At 48.1% G+C, this 19,222-nt stretch overlaps 1 protein-coding gene across 5 annotated transcripts in view; it reads left to right on the top strand.

The window, feature by feature from the left end:
• nrip1a (nuclear receptor interacting protein 1a) overlaps nucleotides 1-19,222 on the top strand; it is a 109,410-nt gene that overhangs the window by 67,507 nt on the left and 22,681 nt on the right. Inside the window, exon 1 of one of the 5 annotated variants that reach the window (XM_080203370.1) lies at nucleotides 962-1,036. The exons of the other annotated variants lie outside the window; for them this stretch is intronic. The gene's annotated coding sequence lies outside the window, so the exon portion shown is untranslated. Of the gene's footprint in view, nucleotides 1-961; nucleotides 1,037-19,222 lie in introns of those variants that run through there. 5 annotated transcript variants of the gene reach the window in all.

Below are 19,222 nucleotides of genomic sequence, written 5' to 3'. Positions count from 1 at the left end.
GGAAAATCTGAGCAGGTCTGACGGCATCTGTGGGGACAAAATAGAGCCAACGTTTCGAGCACTCGGAGGAAACCCATACAGACATGCAGGGGGGAAAGTGAAAACGCCACACAAACAGTGACCTGAGGCCAGAATTGAACCCTGGTCCTTGACGCTGTGAGGCAGCAGTGCTAACCACTGAACCGCCATGCCGTTCAACATCTGTACACGTATACTTGTTAGTAGCGATGGGATTGTAGTTTCTCGTTCTTTCCTCTTGCGACACAGTGTGCAATAGTGGCAGCATTGGCTGCTGAGTGAAGCTGGGAATTGTCTCCTATAGACTGACGTGGTTAAGGGCAGCGATATAATAATAACGATGCTCAAATTGACAATGGGATTCCTGATTGAGTAGGCATGGAGAGACCATTTCCCTGAGCAGATAGTCTGTCAGTCAGAGAACACAACCGGAGGATACAAAGAACAAAGAACAATACAGCACAGGAAACAGGCCCTTCAGCCCTCCAAGCCTGTGCTGCTCATTGGTCCAACTAGACCATTCGTTTTGTATCCCTCCATTCCCAGTCTGCTCATGTGACTATCCAGGTAATTCTTAAACGATGCCAGCGTCTCCGCCTCCACCACCCTACTTGGCAGCGCATCCCAGGCCCCCACCACCCTCTGCGTAAAAAACGTCCCTCTCATATCAGAGTTATACCTCACCCCTCTCACCTTGGGCCCGTGACCCCTCGTGATCGTCACCTCCGACCTGGGAAAAAGCTTCCCACTGTTCACCCTATCTATACCGCTATTGGGTCTTCCCTCATTCTCCGCCTTTCCAGGGAGAACAACCCCAGTCTACCCAATCTCTCCTCATAGCTAAGACCTTCCACACCAGGCAACACCCTGGTAAACCTTCTCTGCACTCTCTCTAGAGTCTCCACCTCCTTCTGGTAGTGCGGCGACCAAAATTGGATACAGACCAGAACACACCCAGCAAGTTGTGATTTGGAACCCCTTGTCTGAAAGGGCAGGTCTAATCTCCACTTTCAAAAAGGTATTGGAAAAGGAAAGACTTGTGGGGCTACTGGGAAAGCGGGATTATTGGACAGCCCTTTCAAACAACCAGCACAGGCACCTTGGGCCGAATGGTCTCTGTCTGTGGTGTATGGTTCTATGATTAGTGTGACTATGCAGTGTGTAAAGCTCACAAGGCCCCAGAGGGCATTGCAGCCCAGTGGCGTTGCCAGTGTGACATGCTTCCGTTGGAAGTTTTGACTATAAATATGGACGCAGTCATTCAGAGTAGAAGCATAAAAATAACATCCAAATGTATCCCTCATCGGAGTCATGTCAGCGATCTGACTGGATTGTCCTACAGTATCTAATCTCACCTCAGCTGATAATTATTTCCAGAAATTTGTGATGCTTTCGCACCTTATCTGTGAGGGGAGGTTGGACAAACCTGGTTTGTTTTCACTTGGACAGCAGAGGCCGAGGGGAGGCCACCTGATAGAGGTTTGTGAAATTATGAGAGGCACGGATAGAATGGATAGTCAAAGTCTTTCTCCCAGGGTAGAAATGTCAATTACTGGGTAACGCAGCCTTAGTTTATTTATTAGTGTCACAAGAAAGCTCACATTCACACTGCAATGAAGTCACTGTGAAAATCCCCGAGTTGCACCACTCCGGCGCCTGTTCGGGTACACTGACGGCGAATTTAGAGTGGTCAGTGCACCGAATCTTTCGGACTGTGGGAGGGAACCGGAGGGGAAAGTTTAAAGGAGATGTGAGAGGCAAGTTTTTTACACAGAGGGTGCCTGGAATGCGCTGCCAGAGGAGGTGGTAGAAGCAGATACAAGAGCAACATCTAAGAAACATCTTGACAGATAAATAAAGAGGCAGCAATACGGACAATGTAGAGGCAAAAGGTCGTTAGTTTCGGAAGGCATCGTTTATCGGTGCAGGATTGGTGGGCCCAAGGGCCGCTTCCTGTTCTTTATTCTTTGTTCTTCTCTGAATTCAGGATGTCCCAAATTGCTGCATAGAAAACTAAGTGCATTTTCAAAGGTTTTTTTCATTTGTTCGTGAAATGTGGACATCACTGGCCAGGCCAGCATTTGTTGCCCATCCCTAATTGCCCTAGAAAGCAGCTAAGAGTCGACCACATATATGTGGCTCTGGAGTCACATGTAGGCCAGGCTGAAAAAGGATGGCAGATTTCCTTCCCTGAAGGACACTAGTGAACCCGATGGGTTTTTCTGACAAATCAGTGTTAATTTCCTGATCTCTATTACTGAGACATGTCCCGACATTAGTAATTCATTGGATTTAAATTGCACCAGTTGCTGTGGTGTAGTCCCAGTTGTCATACCAGAAACATGGCAGCTATTTTATACACAGAAACTCCAACGCAGGTATTTGATATGATTTGATTTATTATTGTCACATGTATTAACATATAGTGAAAAGTATGGTTTCTTGCGTGCTAAACAGACAAAGCATACCGCTCATAGAGAAGGAAACGAAAGAGTGCAGAATGTAGTGTTACCATCACAGCTAGGGGTTGAGAAAGATCAACTTAGTGCGAGGTAAGTCTATTCAAAGTCTGGTGGCAGCAGGGAAGAAGCTGTTCTTGACTCTGCTGGTACGTAACTTAGACTTTTGTATCTTTTTCCCGACGGAAGAAGGTGGAAGAGAGAATGTCCGGGGTGCGTGGGGTCCTTAATTAAGCTGGCTGCTTTTCCAAGGCGGTGGGAAGTGTAGACGGAGTCAATGGATGGGAGGCTGGTTTGTGTGATGGACTGGGCTACATTTACACCTTTTGTAGTTCAGTGTGGTCTTGGGCAGAGCAGGAGCCCAGACCAAGCTGTGGCACAACCAGAAAGAATGCTTTCTCTGGTGTAAAAGTTGGTGAGAGTTGTAGCTGACATGCCAAATTTACTATTGATCAGTGCAAGTAGTGTTTGGTGGAGGAGGAAGAATCGTTCGGAATAGGTTGGAGAATGCTACTGACTTTCTTTGAATGAGCTTCGCTCGACTCCACACTCTTGAGAAAGTAGATAGAGCCTCGGTTTTAATTTCTCAACAGAAGAATGGTACCTCTGACTGTGCAGCATTCCCTCCATACTGCAGTGGGTGCGTCAGCCTAGATTGTGTGCTGCAGGGACAATACAGAATGAATAATAATCTTGAAATGCTTTTCTTTAAGCAATAAATCACACATCAAAGTAGGAAATGTTTGTATTGCTGCCTGACCCAAGCAGCCAGATGCTGGTCAATTGTAATGAACTTTGGATATTATTTTATTCTATTTGCAGTTAAATACTTATGGTAAAGAAATGTGTAAAACTACAAAGTGGAGCTGACGTCCTTCTCTACGACAGCAATGATAGTGCATTACACTACAATAAGTCACACATTAATACACAGTCTGACTCAACACTAGAAAAGTACAAGGGTATATGAGCAAAGAAGCTAAGTGTTAACACCAACTGAGGAAAGTGATGGAGCTCAAATTCGGGGCAATATGACCCAAACTTCAATATACATCGCCAACTGAAAAATGTGGAAACCAGTATGTCATGATCCCAGGAATGGTTTGTCAGATGAGGAGTGGTTGACGACTCTGGGTCAAAACTCAATGGAGTTTAGAAGAGGGGGGATCTGATTGAAACTTACAGAATACCGAGAGGCCTAGATGGACATGGAGAGGATGTTTCCACCAGTGGGAGAGACGAGAACTCGAGGGCGCAACCTCAGAGTGAAGGGACACTCCTTTAAAACTGAGATGAGGAGGAATTTATTCAGCCAGAGGGTGGTGAATCTGTGGAACTCATTGCCACAGAGGGCTGTGGAGGCCAGGTCATTGAGTGTCTTTAAGACAGAGATAGATAGGTTCTTGATTAATAAGGGGATCATGGGTAATGGGGAGAAGGCAGGAAATTGGGGTGAGGAAAATATCAACCATGTTTGAATAGAGCAGACTTGATGGGCCAAATGGTCTAATTCTGCTCCTATATCTTCCGGTTTTAGGGTAACTCCTCTCTGGCCCCCACTGTAACCTCTGTGCTCTGCACTGCTCCACATGGAAACAGTCCCACAGTGTTCCACAGGGATATTGACAGGCTGGAAAGTTGGGCAGAGAAATAGCAAATGGAATTTAATCCGGACAAATGCAATGTGATGCATTTTGGTAATTCCAGTTCAGGTGGGAGCTATAAAATAAATGGCAGAACCATTAGGAGCATAGCCGTAGATCATAGGTCTGCATAGACAGAGCATAGATCTAGGAGTACAGGTCCACAGACCCTTAAAAGTGGCAGCACAGGTGGAAAAGCTGGTGACGAAAGCATATGGCATACTTGCCTTCATCGACCAGGTCATTGACTTTAAAAATTGGCCAATTTTTTTACAGGTGTGTAACACGTTGGTTAGGCCACATTTGGAATACTGTGTCCAATTCTGGTCACCACACTACCAGAAGGACATAGAGCCTTTGAGGGAGTACAGGAAAGGTTTACCAGGATGTTGCTAGTGTGGAGGTTTAGCTATGAGAAGAGATTAAATAAACTGTGATTGTACTCTCTTTGGAAAAGGTTGACGGGCCGACCTGATGGAAGTTTATAAAATGATGAGGGGCATGGATAAGTTGGAAGTTTTTTCCAGGGGCAGAAATGACAATTACAAGGGGGCACAAGTTCAAGATAAAGGAGGAAAGGTTCAGTGGAGATGTGCGGAGGGAGGTTTTTACACAGAGGGAGAGGTGGGGGCCTGGAATGCACTGGCAAGGGGGGTGGTTGAGGCAGACACATTAGCGACATTTAAGACTTATCTGGATAGACATGTGAACAGGCAGGGAATAGAGAGATACAGGCAGTTGGTCTAGGTGGGACAGTGATCGGTGCAGACCTGGTGGGACAAAGGGTCTGTTCCTTTGCTGTACTGTTCTTTGTTCTTTGTAACACTCTGCGCCCCACAAGATAACAATCTGTGTACTGCCACACCCGATTATGTTCCTATTACATCCCCTGTATACAGAATGGCTGAAATGAATCTTTCTGAATCTCCTCAAATACTTGGCCGTGTTGAGCAATTGTCCCAGACCCTGAGTAATAGAATGTTGACTGTCTCTGTCTCCTTGCTGTACCTCTTGCCACAGCGGGGGGAAGGTGAACTAATTTTGGAGTTGCAGTCCTTTTTGTTTTGAATCTTTTCAATCAAGTTTCTCCTTCTGCCACGGCACTGAATAAAAGGTCAGAAATGGCGACCTCTGTGACTGGGATAAAGTATCCTTCCTCATTCTCCTCCATCTCGCTCCAACCTGAGACATGGTTGACCATACCATCTCCCTGTGTTGTCCAGCTCAGTGAGACTGACCTTGTCAACTCACCCCCGCTCTGTATTAGGATTGGAGACAAACATAAGAACTAGGAGCAGGAGTTGGCCATCTGGCCTCTCGAGCCTGCTCCGCCATTCAATAAGATCATGGCTGATCTTCTCGTGGACTCAGCTCCACTTACCCGCCCACTCACCATAACCCTTAATTCCTTTACTGTTCAAAAATTTATCTATCCTTGCCTTAAAAACATTCAATGAGGTAGCCTCAACTGCTCCACTGGGCAGGAAATTCCACAGATTCACAACCCTTTGTATGAAGAAGTTCCTCCTCAACTCAGTCCTAAATCTGCTTCCCCTTATTTTAAGGCTATGCCCCCTAGTTCTGGCTTTATCCGCCAGTGGAAATAAGTTCCCTGTTTCTATCTTATCTATTCCCTTCATAATCTTATATGTTTCTATAAGATCTCCCCTCATTCTTCTGAATTCCAATGAGTATAGTCCCAGTCTACTCAGTCTCTCTGCATAAGCCAACCCTCTCAACTCCGGAATCAACCTACTGAATCTCCTCTGCACCCCCTCCAGTGCCAGTATATCCTTTCTCAAGCAAGGAGACCAATACTGTACACAGTAACTCCAGGTGTGGCCTCACCAGCACCTTATACAGCTGCAACATAATCTCGCTGTTTTTAAACTTCATCCCTCTAACAATGAAGGACAAAATTCCATTTGCCTTCTTAATTACCTGCTGTACCTGTAAACCAACTCCTTGAGATTCATGCACAAGGACACCCAGGTCCCTCTGCACTGCAGCATGTTGCAATTTTTTACCATTTAAATAATAGTCCATTTTGCTGTTATTCCTCCCAAAATGGGTGACCTCACATTTACCAACATTGTACTCCATCTGCCAGACCCTCGCCCACTCACTTAGACTATCTATATCCCTTTGCAGACTTTCAGCGTCCTCTGCACATTTTGCTCTTCCACCTACCTTGGTATCATCTGCAAATTTTGACACAACACTTGATCCCCAACCCCAAATCATCTGTGTAAATCGTAAACAATTGCAGCCCCAACACTGATACCTGAGGCACACCACTAATCACTGATCACCAACCAAAAAAACACCCATTTACCCCCACTCTTTGCTTTATTTTAGTTAACCAATCCTCTATCCGTGCTAATACATTACCCGTAACACTGTGCACCTTTATCTTACGTAGCAGTCTTTGGTGCAGCACCTTGTCAAACGCCTTGGGAAATCCAGATACACCACATCCACAGCTTCTCCATTCTCCACTGCACATGTAATGTTCTCAAAGAATTCCACCAAATTAGTCAAACATGACCTGCCCTTCATGAACCCATGCTGTGTCTTACTAAAGGGACAATTTATTCAGACGTCCTGCTATTTCTTCCTTGATGATAAGTTCAAGCATTTCCCCTACTACAGAAGTTAAGCTAACCAGCCTATAGTTACCTGCCTTTTGTCTTCCTCTTTTTTTTTAACAGTGGCGTCACATTTGCTGTTTTCCAATCTGTGAGAACCACCCCAGAGTCCAGCGAGTCCACCTTAGCGTCAGGGGATTAGCAGGGTAAATATGAGGGGTTAGGACCTGGGTGAGATTGTGGTCCCATGCAGAGTTGATGGGCTGAAAGGCCTCCTTTTGCACTGTTAAGGATTTTATGATTCAGCCCACCTAGGCTCCCAAGGAGACTCCTACTGAGGCCCTCCCTCCGCCCATTTCCCTTAACCCTACGCATTAACCATGGCCAATCCACCTAACTTAGACATCTCAGGGGCAATTTATCATGGCCAATCCACCTAACCTGCACATCTTTGGACTGTGGGAGGAAACCGGAGCACCCGGACAAAACCCATGCAAACACGGGGAGAATGTACCAGCTCCGCACAGACAATGACCCAAGCCAGGAATCAAACCCGGGACCCTGACTCTGTGCGGCAGCAGTACTAACCACTGTGCTGTCAAAAAATTGAACAGATTCTGGGACTCTCTTACTCTGAAAAGAGAAATCTGATTTTGTTCTTCGAAATGATCATTGATCAGATGTAGAGACGTTTCTATGTGAGAGGGAGGGCAAAACTGAAGATTGTAAATGCGAGATAGTCACTAACAAATTCAAAGTTTAGTTATTAGTGTCGCAAGTAGGTTTACATTAACACTGCAATGAAGTTACTGTGAAAATCCCCTATTTGCCACACTCCGGCACCTGTCCGGGTACACTGGGGGAGAACTTAGCGTGGCCCAGCATGCACCTAACCAGCACGTCTTTCAGACTGTGGGAGGAAACCCACACAGACACGGGCAAAACATGCAGACTCTACACAGACAGTGAGTGACCCAAGCCAGGAATCAAATCAAACCCAGGTCCCTGGTGCTGTGAGGCAGCAGTGCTAACCACTGTGCTGCCCTGGAGAAACCAGAGTAAGGTGAGCATGTGGAGCAGGGAGTGGTTGAGGTGAATAAGAATGATGGGTTTAAGAGAACATTCTATAGGGACATGGGGTGGGGGAGGGAATGGAAGGGTTGATGGGGTTAACGGAGTGAGGATGAGAGAATGTCGATGTGGAATGCAGGGGGTAGTATGGAGCTGTTAGGCTGAATGACCTGACTCTCTGATGTCTGTTGAATGTGACATACTCATTATAGAGCGACTTGGTCTGAATTCTGCCATAATTGGGGGTCCTTATCTCTGCAAGAAGCTACCCCGCCACTTCAAAGCTTTGGAAAGTTCCCAGGAATCCTGACCAAATCCGGCCACACTGAGTGCTCGAAGCAAGGTCACCTCCGGGTCATAACCACCGCTGATCATTTCCAGCTCAGGGTGGCAGCTCAGTCACAGAGCCCCCTCCCAGGTCACGGCTCCTGGAGGGGGTCATGCTGGGTCATGACCCCACCCTCACCCGCCCCTAAAGGTCACTTGACAGGTTGTGACCCCCGCTGCCTCACGGAGGCCCGCTCCCGGCCGGGCCTGTGTGATTTGTCAGTGACAAAAACAGAAAAGGAGGGGGGTGGGATTGAAAATGATTGTTGAGGGTCAGGGTTGGTCAAAGCTGGTCAGGAGCTTTCTGGACTTCTAGTTAGTCACCAGCGGGCCTACCCAGAAGATCGTTGGTGAAAGAATCATTGAGAATGCAATTACTGAGCCAGTTGTTGTGATCTGTGCCACCTAACCAGGTGGTGATGGAAACAGATTTAAGTATTTCTTTCAGATGGGAGTTATATGAGAGAAAGAGGACAGGGCTTGGGGAAAAAAGGCCAGCAGTGTAGGGCGAATTGGAAAACCTCTTTAAAAGAGCTGGCACAAATATGATGGGCCAAATGGCCTCCTCCTTGTGAGATGCTTGGAGCAGGTCGCTTTGCAGATAGGGATGAGGACCATTAGTAGGATATAGATCAGTTGGAGATTTGGGCGGGGAGATGGCAGATGGAATTTAATCCGGACAAATGTGAGGTAATGCATTTTGGAAAGTCTAACACAGATAGGAAATATACAGTAAATGGCAGAGCCCTTAAGAGTATTGTTAAGCAAAGGGATCTGGGTGTACAGGTACACAGGTCACTGAAAGTGGCAACGCAGGTGGAGAAGGTTGTCAAGAAGGCATACGGCATGCTTGCCTTCATCAGCCGGGGCATTGAGTTTAAAAAAATCGATAAAGCTGTAAGTCATGTGTAGGTCGCACTTGGAATATAGTATTCAGTTGTGATTGCTACACTACCAGAAGGATGTGGAGGTTTTGGAGAGGGTACAGAAAAGATTCACCAGGATGTTGCCTGGTACGGAGGGCATTAGCTATGAGGGGAGGTTGGAGAAACTTGGTTTGTTCTCATTGGAACGACGGAGGTTGAGGGGGAGAGAGGCATGGACAGAGTGGATAGTCAGAAGGTTTTTCCCATGGTGGAAGAGTCAATTACTAGGGGGCACAGGTTTAGGGTGCGAGGTGCAACGTTTAAAGCAGACGTACGAGGCAGATTCTTTATGCAGAGAATAGTGGGCGCCTGGAACTCGTTGCCGGGGGAGCTAGTGGAAGCGGATACAATAGTGACATTTAAGAAGCGTCTTGACAAGCACATGAATAGGATGGGAATAGCGGGATATGGTCCCCGGAAGGGTAGGGGGTTTTAGTTAAGTCGGGCAGCATGGTCGGTGCAGGCTTGGAGGGCCGAAGGGCCTGTTCCTGTGCTTCTACTGTTCTTTTTTTTTCGTTGTTTGCATGTTCTCTCCATGTCTGCATGGGTTTTCTCCGGGTGCTCCGGTTTCCTCCCACGGTTGGAAAGACGTGCTGGTTATGTGCATTGGCCGTGCTAAATTCTCCCTCAGTGTACCCGAGCAGGTGCCGGAATGTGGCGAGCAGGGAATTTTTACAGTAACTTCATTGTAGCGTTAATGTAAGCCTACTTGTGACACTAATAAATAAACTTTAATACAAACATCCCGGGTCGCACAGGAACAGCAGGAGGCCATTTGGCCCTTTGAACCCATTCTGTCATTCATTGAGATCACAGCCGATGTGTTTGTTAACTACAGATACTCGCTTTGCTTCTGTAACCCTTAGTACCCTGGCTTAAAAATCTATCGCTCTGAATGCTTAAATGTTCTGTGGCTTTAGCAACCTTCGCTTTGTGAGGGGTGCAGTGCGGGGCGGGGAGGTTACATTCCCGATTTCCACTACCCTTTGTGCAGGTTCTCCAGTTGGAGCCTCAGTATATCCTGTCGGCCTGTGACATGGCTCTTTCTCCCCCTCCCCCTACACTGCACTGGTGGCCAGTGTTGTCCTGAGCTCCCTGGGCTCTGTCGCACAACACAACTCTTGTTCGCTGTCTCACACCAGCTTCCTTTCTCCGCAACGTCATCATTTCTCCTCAAGAGTGTGACCATTGGCCTCCAGAATAGGAAGTGCTCGCAGGAGGGGGAGCTGGGGAGGAGCCGAGGACCGTGACTGGGTTTAACCCTTTCACTGAATCCCTGCAGATGGATAGACGGGCAGACAGAGACGGGCAGGGTGGGTGCCGTACCAATGGCAGGCTCACAGTCACATCATCTGTTTGGGTACACTGAGGGAGAATTTAGCACGGCCAATGCACATGACCAGCACGTCTTTCGGACGGTGGGAGGAAACCGGAGCACCCGGAGAAAACCCACGCAGACATGGAGAGAACATGCAAACATCTCCTGCAAGAAAGCCCCTTTACGTCACAGCAATAAGGCGCTAATACATCCCAAGCTGCTTTGCAAGAGCAGAACTTGGCACTGAACCTCAAAGGGACAGGTGACCAAAAACTCGGTGAAAGATTTTTAAAGGGGGCCTGAAACGAGGAGTGTTAACGGGTGGGATTTTACAGCCTGGCTTGAGTGAGGGCAGAAATTCCCACCCGAGGTCAAAGGGCATTTCCGTTGGCTGCACCCCCGCCTGCTCCAATTCCGTGGAGGGTGAGACGGTCGAACATAAGAAATAGGAGCAGGAGTAGGCCAACTAGCCCTTCGAGCCTGCCCCGCCATTCAATAAGATCATGGCTGATCTGTCGTGGCTCAGTTCCACATTCCCGCCCTCTCCCCATAACCCTTAATCCCCTCGCTTATCAAAAACCCATCAACCCGCGTCTTAAAAATATTTAGCGAGGCAGCCTCCACCACCCCAACGGGCAGAGAATTCCAGAGATTCACCACCCTTTGAGTGAAGAAGTTCCTCCTCAACTCCGTTCTAAACTGTGTCCCCTTTATCTTGAGGCTGTGCCCCCTAGTCCTACTGTCCTTTCTGAGCGGGAAGAGTCTGGGGGGTGAGTTGGAATAGTTTAGGGAGAGAATTACAGAACTGAGGGATTAGGGACTGTTGTATTAACACTGGGTTAGTAATCCAGAGACCCAGAGCAAGACCCGGGGACCCGGGTTCAAACTGTGCCCCGGCAGGTGGTAAAATTGAAATTAAAAGTCTTAACAATGACCTTGAAACCAGTGTCATAGAATCCCTACAGTGCAGAAAGAGGCCATTCAGCCCATCAAACCTGCACTGACATGCCTGCATTGGCCATGCTAAAGTGCCCCTTAGTGTCAGGGAGACAAGCTAGGGTAAATGCATGGGGTCATGGAGATAGGGCCTGTGGTTGGTGCAGACTCAGTGGGCTGAATGGCCTACCTCAGCACTATAGGATTCTATGAATCTACAACTTATAACAATCCTACCCAGGTCCTATCCCCGGAAGGTCACGTACTTATCCCCCTAACACTAAGGAGCAATTGAGTCACGTATCTGGACTCTGGGAGGAAGCTGGAGCACCCGGATGAAACCCATGCAGAATGGAGAGAATGTGCAAACTCCACACAGTCACCGAGGCTGGAATCAAACCTGGGTCCCTGGAGCTGTGAGGCGGCAGTGCTAACCACTGTGCCATCCTCAATTATTGTAAAAACCCCATCCGGTTCACTCGTGTCCTTTAGGGAAGGAAATCTGTCAACCTCACCTGGCCCGTGATTCCAGATCTACAGTGGCTGACCCTCTGAAATGGGATGGGCAATAAATGCTGGCCCAGCCAGCGATGCCCACGTCCCATAAATTAAAATAAACGGAAGGCATGGCTTTGTCCACCCATCTCTGAAGACAGAATGAAACGTTAGTAGGATAATGAAAAAAGCATATGGGACACTTGCCTTTAACAATCAGGGCATAGATTACAAGAGTAGGGAAATCAGGATGGAGTTGTATAGAACTTTGAGGCCACAGCTGGAGTACTGTGTGCAGTTCTGGTCACCACATTATCGGAAGGATGTGATTGCCCTGGAGGGGGTGCAGAGGAGATTCACCAGGGTGTTGCCTGGGATGGAACATTTCAGTTATGAAGGGAGGTTGGATAGGCTTGGGTTGTTTTTGTTGGAGCAAAGGGGTGACCTGATTGAGGTGTACAAGATGATGAGAGGCACGGATGGAGTGGATAAGCAGCAGCTATCTTAGTTGACGGGTCAGTCACTAGGTTCAAGCTGAGGGGCAGGAGGCTTAGTGGGGGGAATGTGAGGAAAAGGTTTTTTACCCAGAGGGTGGTGAAGGTCTGGAATGCGCTGCCTGGGAAAGTGGGATGCCCCACATCCTTTAAAAAGCATCTGGATGAGCACTTGGCAGGTGATAGCATTCAGGGCTATGGGCCTAGTGCTGGCCGATGGGATGAGGTGGGAGTTCAGGTGTTGGTGCAGACTTGATGGGCCGAGGGGCCTCTTCTGCACTGTACAATTCTGTGATCGCAAATAGTGGAGCGGTTAAACCTGGGAATCACAGATGAGCTCAGGTATTTCAGAAACCTGTGGGACTGGAGGTGTTAACAGAGATGAGAAGGGCTGTGGAAGGTTGGGAATTTTCAAGTCTTTCCATTCGCCCTGCGTGTGCAGGGACTGTCATTTCAAGGTTTGTGTTTCAGAGCGTCCTCGTGACTGTTTTCACCTTTACATCAGGCCCTGGAGTCCCCAGTTCACCAGGGATGCTGTCACAGAGAAAAAAAACTGCATTGACTTAACGCTGTTCAAATTCTCAAACCATTCCAAAGCGATCAGGGAGGTCCCCCCCCGCTGCCTCTCGAATTAGTACCATGGCATCTTCGCGTTAATGGAGGTGGCAGCTGGAGCGGCACGGTGGTTAGCACTGCTGCCTCACAGCCCCAGGGACCCAGGTTCAATTCCCAGTCTGGGGTCACTGTCTGTGTGGAGTCTGCACGTTCTCCCCGTGTCTGGGTGGGTTTCCTCTGGGTGCACTGATTTTTTCCCACAGGCTGATAGATGTGCTGGTTAGATGCATTGGCCGTGCTAAATTCCCCCTCAGTGTACCCGAACAGGCGCCAGAGTGTGGCAACCAGGGGATTTTCACAGTAATTTTGTTGCAGTGTTCACGTGAACATACTTGTGACAAATAATAAATAGACTTAATTGTTATGTAATGATAAAACAAACCATTGTTATGAAGTAAATTGAACCACGTTACACCTAACTTTATTATCCGGGGAGGGAAAAAGTTTCCTGTAATAAATGATTGAAAAACCTGGATTTATTTTCCCGCGTTTCGCTATCTGAATGGGGTCCTCATACCAGCAGCTGAGTTTGTAAGCCAGGAGTGTAAATTCCGGATACACTTTAGCAGCAGTCTGTAGCTGCTCGCCACGACTCGGTCAGCAATACCCTTACATCCCGGGTTCCAATTTTGTGGGTTCAGATCTCAGTCCGGAGACGAGAGTGTAAAATCCAGGCTGGCTTCCAGGGGCAGCGCTGCAGGAGTGCTACATGTCCCAGGGGCATCCTGAAATCACAGAATCATAGTATCCCTGCAGTGCAGGCGGCCATTCGGCCCATTGAGTCTGTACCGCCCGCAATCCAAACACAGACCCTACTCCAGGAATCACATATTTACCCTGCTAATCCCTCTAAACTATACATCCCTGGACATTAAGGGGCAATTCACCTTGTCCGAACCACCGAACCTGCACATTGGACTGTGGGAGGAAACCAGAGCACCTCGAGGAAACCCACGCAGACACGAGGAGAACGTGTCCACACAGACAGTGACCCGAGACCGGGAATCGAACCTAGGTCCCTGGCGCTGTGAGGCAGCAGTGCTAATCACTGTGCTGCCCTTAGTGGGGCGCTTAGTGGAGAAACTAAGGGGACCATGATAGTCACCAATAAACCCAATAGGGAGCAGAGGAGAAAGATCTTAATCCAGAGGATTTTTAGTGTGTGTATCTCGGTACCACACAAAGTACTTGAGGTGAAATAGGATCAGAAAGTTCTGGAAGAAACGCAGCAGGTCTGGCAGCATCTGAGATGGGAGAAACAGAGTTAATGTTTTGAATCTTCTGTGGAACTCTTCCAGCCCTCTCTGTCCTTTGATTTCTCCAGTACTATCTGCAGTATTTTGCTTTTATTTGCGATCCATAGGATTTGTTGTGTTTGAAGGGAAGCTGGATGAACACATGTGGGAGAAAGGGATAGATTGATAAACTGAGAGGCTGAGGTAGGAGTAGGCTCCTGTGAAGCCAGTATTCGGGTTGAATGGCCTGTTTCTGTGCTATTCAATGATTGGTAAGAAATCTGACAACACCAGGTTAAAGTCCAACAGGTTTATTTGGTATCACAAGCTTTTGGAGTGTCGCCCCTTCTTCAGGTGAGTGAGGAGTTGTGTTTACAAACAGGGCATACATGGGCACAAACCCAATTTACAAGATAATGGGTGGAATGTGAGTCTTTACAGGTAATCAGGTCTTTACAGGTATAGACAGTGTGAGTGGAGAGGGGGTTAAGTACTGTTTAAAGATACGTGTATTGTCTCAAGCCAGGAGAGTTAGTGAGATTTTGCAAGCTCAGGCAAGTCATGTGGGTTACAGATAGTGTGACATGAACCCAAGATCCCAGTTGAGGCCGTCCTCATGTGTGCGGAACTTGGCTGTCAGTTTCTGTTCAGTGACTCTGCGCTGTTGTGTCATGAATAGATTCATCTGTTCAATGATGACAGATGAGTGAGTGAAGAGCACAAATTCTTTCTCATTTTCAGATTGTCCGGTTGATTCAGTTGGCAGCAGCCCCCAACACACTTTCTTCACCACCCAAAAGTTCCAATCCCACTCAAGGAACGTGAGCACATGAGTCACCTTCCCAGTGTGGTGCTGAGGGAGTGTTGCATTGTTGGGAGGCAGCAGTTTTCGGATGAGGCCAAAGCCATTACTTGTTGTCCAGGTGTGCGTGGTCCAGGTGTGCGTGGTCCAGGTGTGCGGGGTCCAGGTGTGCATTGGTTCAAGTGTGCATTGGTTCAGTGTGCATTGGTTCAGGTCTGTGTGGTCCAGCTATGCATTGGTCCAGGTTTGCGTTGGTCTAGGTATGCATTTGTCCAGGTGTGTGTTGATTCAGGTGTGCATTTGTTCAGGTAAGCGTTGGTTCAGGTTTATATTGGTCCAGGTGTGTTGGTCCAGGTAAGCATTGGATCAGGTGTGTGTGTTCCAGGTGTATTTTGATCCAGGTGCAGATTGGCAGCTCACCTGGAACCCCAGCAGCCACTATCAAATTGGCCGTTTATTTTGATGGCTGTTTGTGGGATCTTGCTGAACTTTGGGACCTAGTGATAATCAATGCACCCCGCAGTCACGACCCACTTTACAGTCAGGGACAGTTCAGTTGGACACAGTGAGCTCTCACACAGCAACAGAATGAAAACCAGATGATCAGTTCAGTGAGAGAAAAATATTGGCCAGGACCAGTCCCGGGGAGAGCCGAGGGAACGCTCCCACACTCAGCTGCGCGCTGATTCATGTTCACCCACAAGGGTCGAGGGGGACGGGTGGGGGGGATACACTGTAACCTGAAGGAGAGAGTTACCCACCCAGACATGGGTTTCAGGCTATGATTGGCTGCTCTCTGTGAGCAAGGCAGCCTTTAGAGAAAGACAAGGAGCTGATCCCAGCTTCCTTCTCCAGGCCCGGAACTGTAAATTAGTGCCAGCTGTCGTGTTTGCCTGCTCAGTAATCGCGTGGCTCATCTGTGACCCCGACCTTGATTAGTATGATCTCAGTGAATCAAACCTCCGACCGGCAGTGTTTATCTGAGCTGGACGTGCCCCCGATTTATTGCACAATAACTCAGTGCCTCGTTCCATTTCAGTTCAGTGGTTCTTCCTGGTGGTGCCGGTCCCCTGTCTCCACCCCCCCCCAGCCCACAGGAGCTGAGTCACACCGATGACTGACTGGAACACTCCGCTGTCCAAACCAAGTGACCCTTCTCAGGGGTGGTGGGGGTTAACAGGAAGGGAGGGGGGGGGGGGGCCAGGACAGGTTATGGGGTTGGGAATAGGATAGAGGATACGCGAGCGGAAGTTTATTTATCAGTGTCACAAGTAGCCTTACATCAACCCTGCGATGAAGTTACTATGAAAATCCCCACACTCCCGTTTGGGTACACTGAGGGAGAATTCAGCATGGCCAGTGCAGCTAATCAGCCCGTCTTTCGGACTGTGGGAGGAAACTGGAGCGTCCGGAGGAAACCCACATGCAGACACGGGGAGAATGTGCAAAGTGCACACAGACAGTGACCTGAAGCCAGGAATCGAACCCGGATCCCTGGCGCAGTGCTAACCACTGTGCCACCGTTTATTTATTGAGTAAAATGGATGGGGCAGGATTGTAGGATTTGGTTGTAGGTATCACCTTAATCCCAATTCTATTCTCACACTATGTCCAGAAGAGATAGACTTAAACTGTACATTCTGAGAGTGCAAAGAAAATTTGTATCTAACCCCGTGCTGTACCTGTCCTGGGAGTGCTTGATGGAGACAGTGTAGAGGGAGCTTTACTCTGTATCTAGCCCCGTGCTGTACCTGTCCTGGGAGTGTTTGATGGGGACAGTGTAGAGTGAGCTTTACTCTGTATCTAACCCTGTGCTGTACCCGTCCTGGGAATGTTTGATGGGGTCAGTGTAGAGGGAGGTTTCCTGTCTTCAACAGAATGTGTACCTGTGCTGCGAATGTTTGATGCTGGCAGTGAAGGGAATTTTCATTGCCTACACTGTTTTACCTCAACTCGCTCAGTACAATTTAGTGTGTAGCTGATGAAGCTATTGTAGCGTTGCTCTGTAATTCTGAAGTGAGTTCAAGAGGGATTACAGGAAGGGAGTTTTCCTTCAATTTTGACTGCTGCGGTTCAGCAGAGGTCAGAAGGACACGCTGATCAGAGGAAGGAAATTTTGCAATGCTCGCCACTGTCCTCGAGACGGCAAAATTGTCAACTTTCATCAGCTGAGAAGCTGAATTATCGCCGCTGTATTGGAAGGTTGGGCTAACCTTGGCCTTCAGCATGAAGTCTGGATTCCAACTGTGTGTCTCATTCTGTGAAGGAATCTTCAAATCACAGAATCCGGTTTTAGTCACTCAATATTCTTACTGTCACATTACACACACTCACACACACTCACACACACACACTCACACATACTCACACACGCTGACACACACACACACATACACACACAGACTCACTAACACACACACACACACATACTCACACACTCACACATACACTCACACATACACACTCACACATACACACTCACACATACACACTCACACATACACTCACACACACACACTAACACACACACTCACACATACACACACACGCTGACACACACACACATACACACACAGACTCACTAACACACACACACACTCTCACATACACACTCACACTCACACAAACACACACACATTCACACACATACATACACACACACTCACACATACACACACACACACTCACACATACTCACATACACACACACATACACACACACATACACACACACACACGCACTCACACACACGCTCACACATATACACTCATACACGCTCACACACACACACACTCACACGCACTCACACACAGACATACACACTCATGCACACATTCACACACATGCACAGTCACACATACATTCACACTCACACAAACACACACACACACACATACACGCTGACACACATCCACACACACATGCACACACACACACACACACCCCCACATGCACACATTCACACACACACATGCACACACACACACTCGCACACACATTCATACACACACACACACACAAACACCACACACAAACACAGACACACACACATGCACACACAGGCCAGGTCTGAGTGGGGGTTGGAACATTAAATGTATTCGCTGCTGAGTCAGACAGGTTTGAGATTACAGAGGCAGCACAGACAGGGAAGTGGAATTGGGGCCACAATCAGGTTAGCATTGATCTCATTGAATGGTGGAGCAGGATCGAGGGGCCGAACAGCCTCATCCAGATCCAATATTGGAGGAATAGAAACTCAATATTAACAGGTTCCAGTGGAAATTCCCACTGGCACGTTGGAGGTTAAAGAGTGAGGTCAGTATTGTAATGTAACACATTATGGTACCATTGATTGGAGCTACGTGACTGTCTTATGCAGACAACACTATTGATCTCCACATTACAAATATTAAAATAAAGAGATAAAAAGGTGTTGTCTGTGAGCTTGTGATTGTCTGGAATTGAAACACTTGCAGCCAGATAGGGTAACACTCGTAGTAGGGCTTCTGTACAGCAAGAAGTGGGACATGTGTGGGTTTCCCAGCCTCCACTGGAGCAGGTTAAAAACATCATCAGGTCAGATACAACAGTCTGTTCATCCAGGCTCAGTTACTGCTCAGAGAAGAGCACTTGAGCTCTGTAATGCAGAGGTCAGCTATTGGTGAATATAGGTCTGTCACTGTATAACACTGGGGTACAGTACTGGTGGGGACGGGTCTGTCACTGTATAACACTGGGGTACAGTACTGTTGGAGACAGGTCTGTCACTGTATAACACTGGGGTACAGTACTGGTGGGGACAGGTCTGTCACTGTATAACACTGGGGTACAGTACTGGTGGGGACGGGTCTGTCACTGTATAACACTGGGGTACAGTACTGTTGGGGACGGGTCTGTCACTGTATAACACTGGGGTACAGTACTGGTGGGGACAGGTCTGTCACTGTATAACACTGGGGTACAGTACTGGTGGGGACAGATCTGTCACTGTATAACACTGGGGTACAGTGCTGGTGGGGATGGGTCTGTCACTGTATAACACTGGGGTACAGTACTGGTGGGGACGGGTCTGTCTCTGTATAACACTGGGGTACAGTACTGTTGGGGATGGGTCTGTCACTGTATAACACTGGGCTACAGTACTGGTGGGACGGGTCTGTCGCTGTATAACACTGGGGTACAGTACTGGTGGGGACGAGTCTGTCACTGTATAACACTGGGGTACAGCACTGGTGGGGACGGGTCTGTCATTGTATAACACTGGGGTACAGTACTGGTGGGGACGGGTCTGTCA

Source organism: Carcharhinus amblyrhynchos, chromosome 15 (assembly GCF_965287045.1).
Source record: "Carcharhinus amblyrhynchos chromosome 15, sCarAmb.v2.hapA, whole genome shotgun sequence".
Taxonomy (NCBI): domain Eukaryota; kingdom Metazoa; phylum Chordata; class Chondrichthyes; order Carcharhiniformes; family Carcharhinidae; genus Carcharhinus; species Carcharhinus amblyrhynchos.
This window is presented reverse-complemented; position numbering and strand designations above follow the sequence as displayed.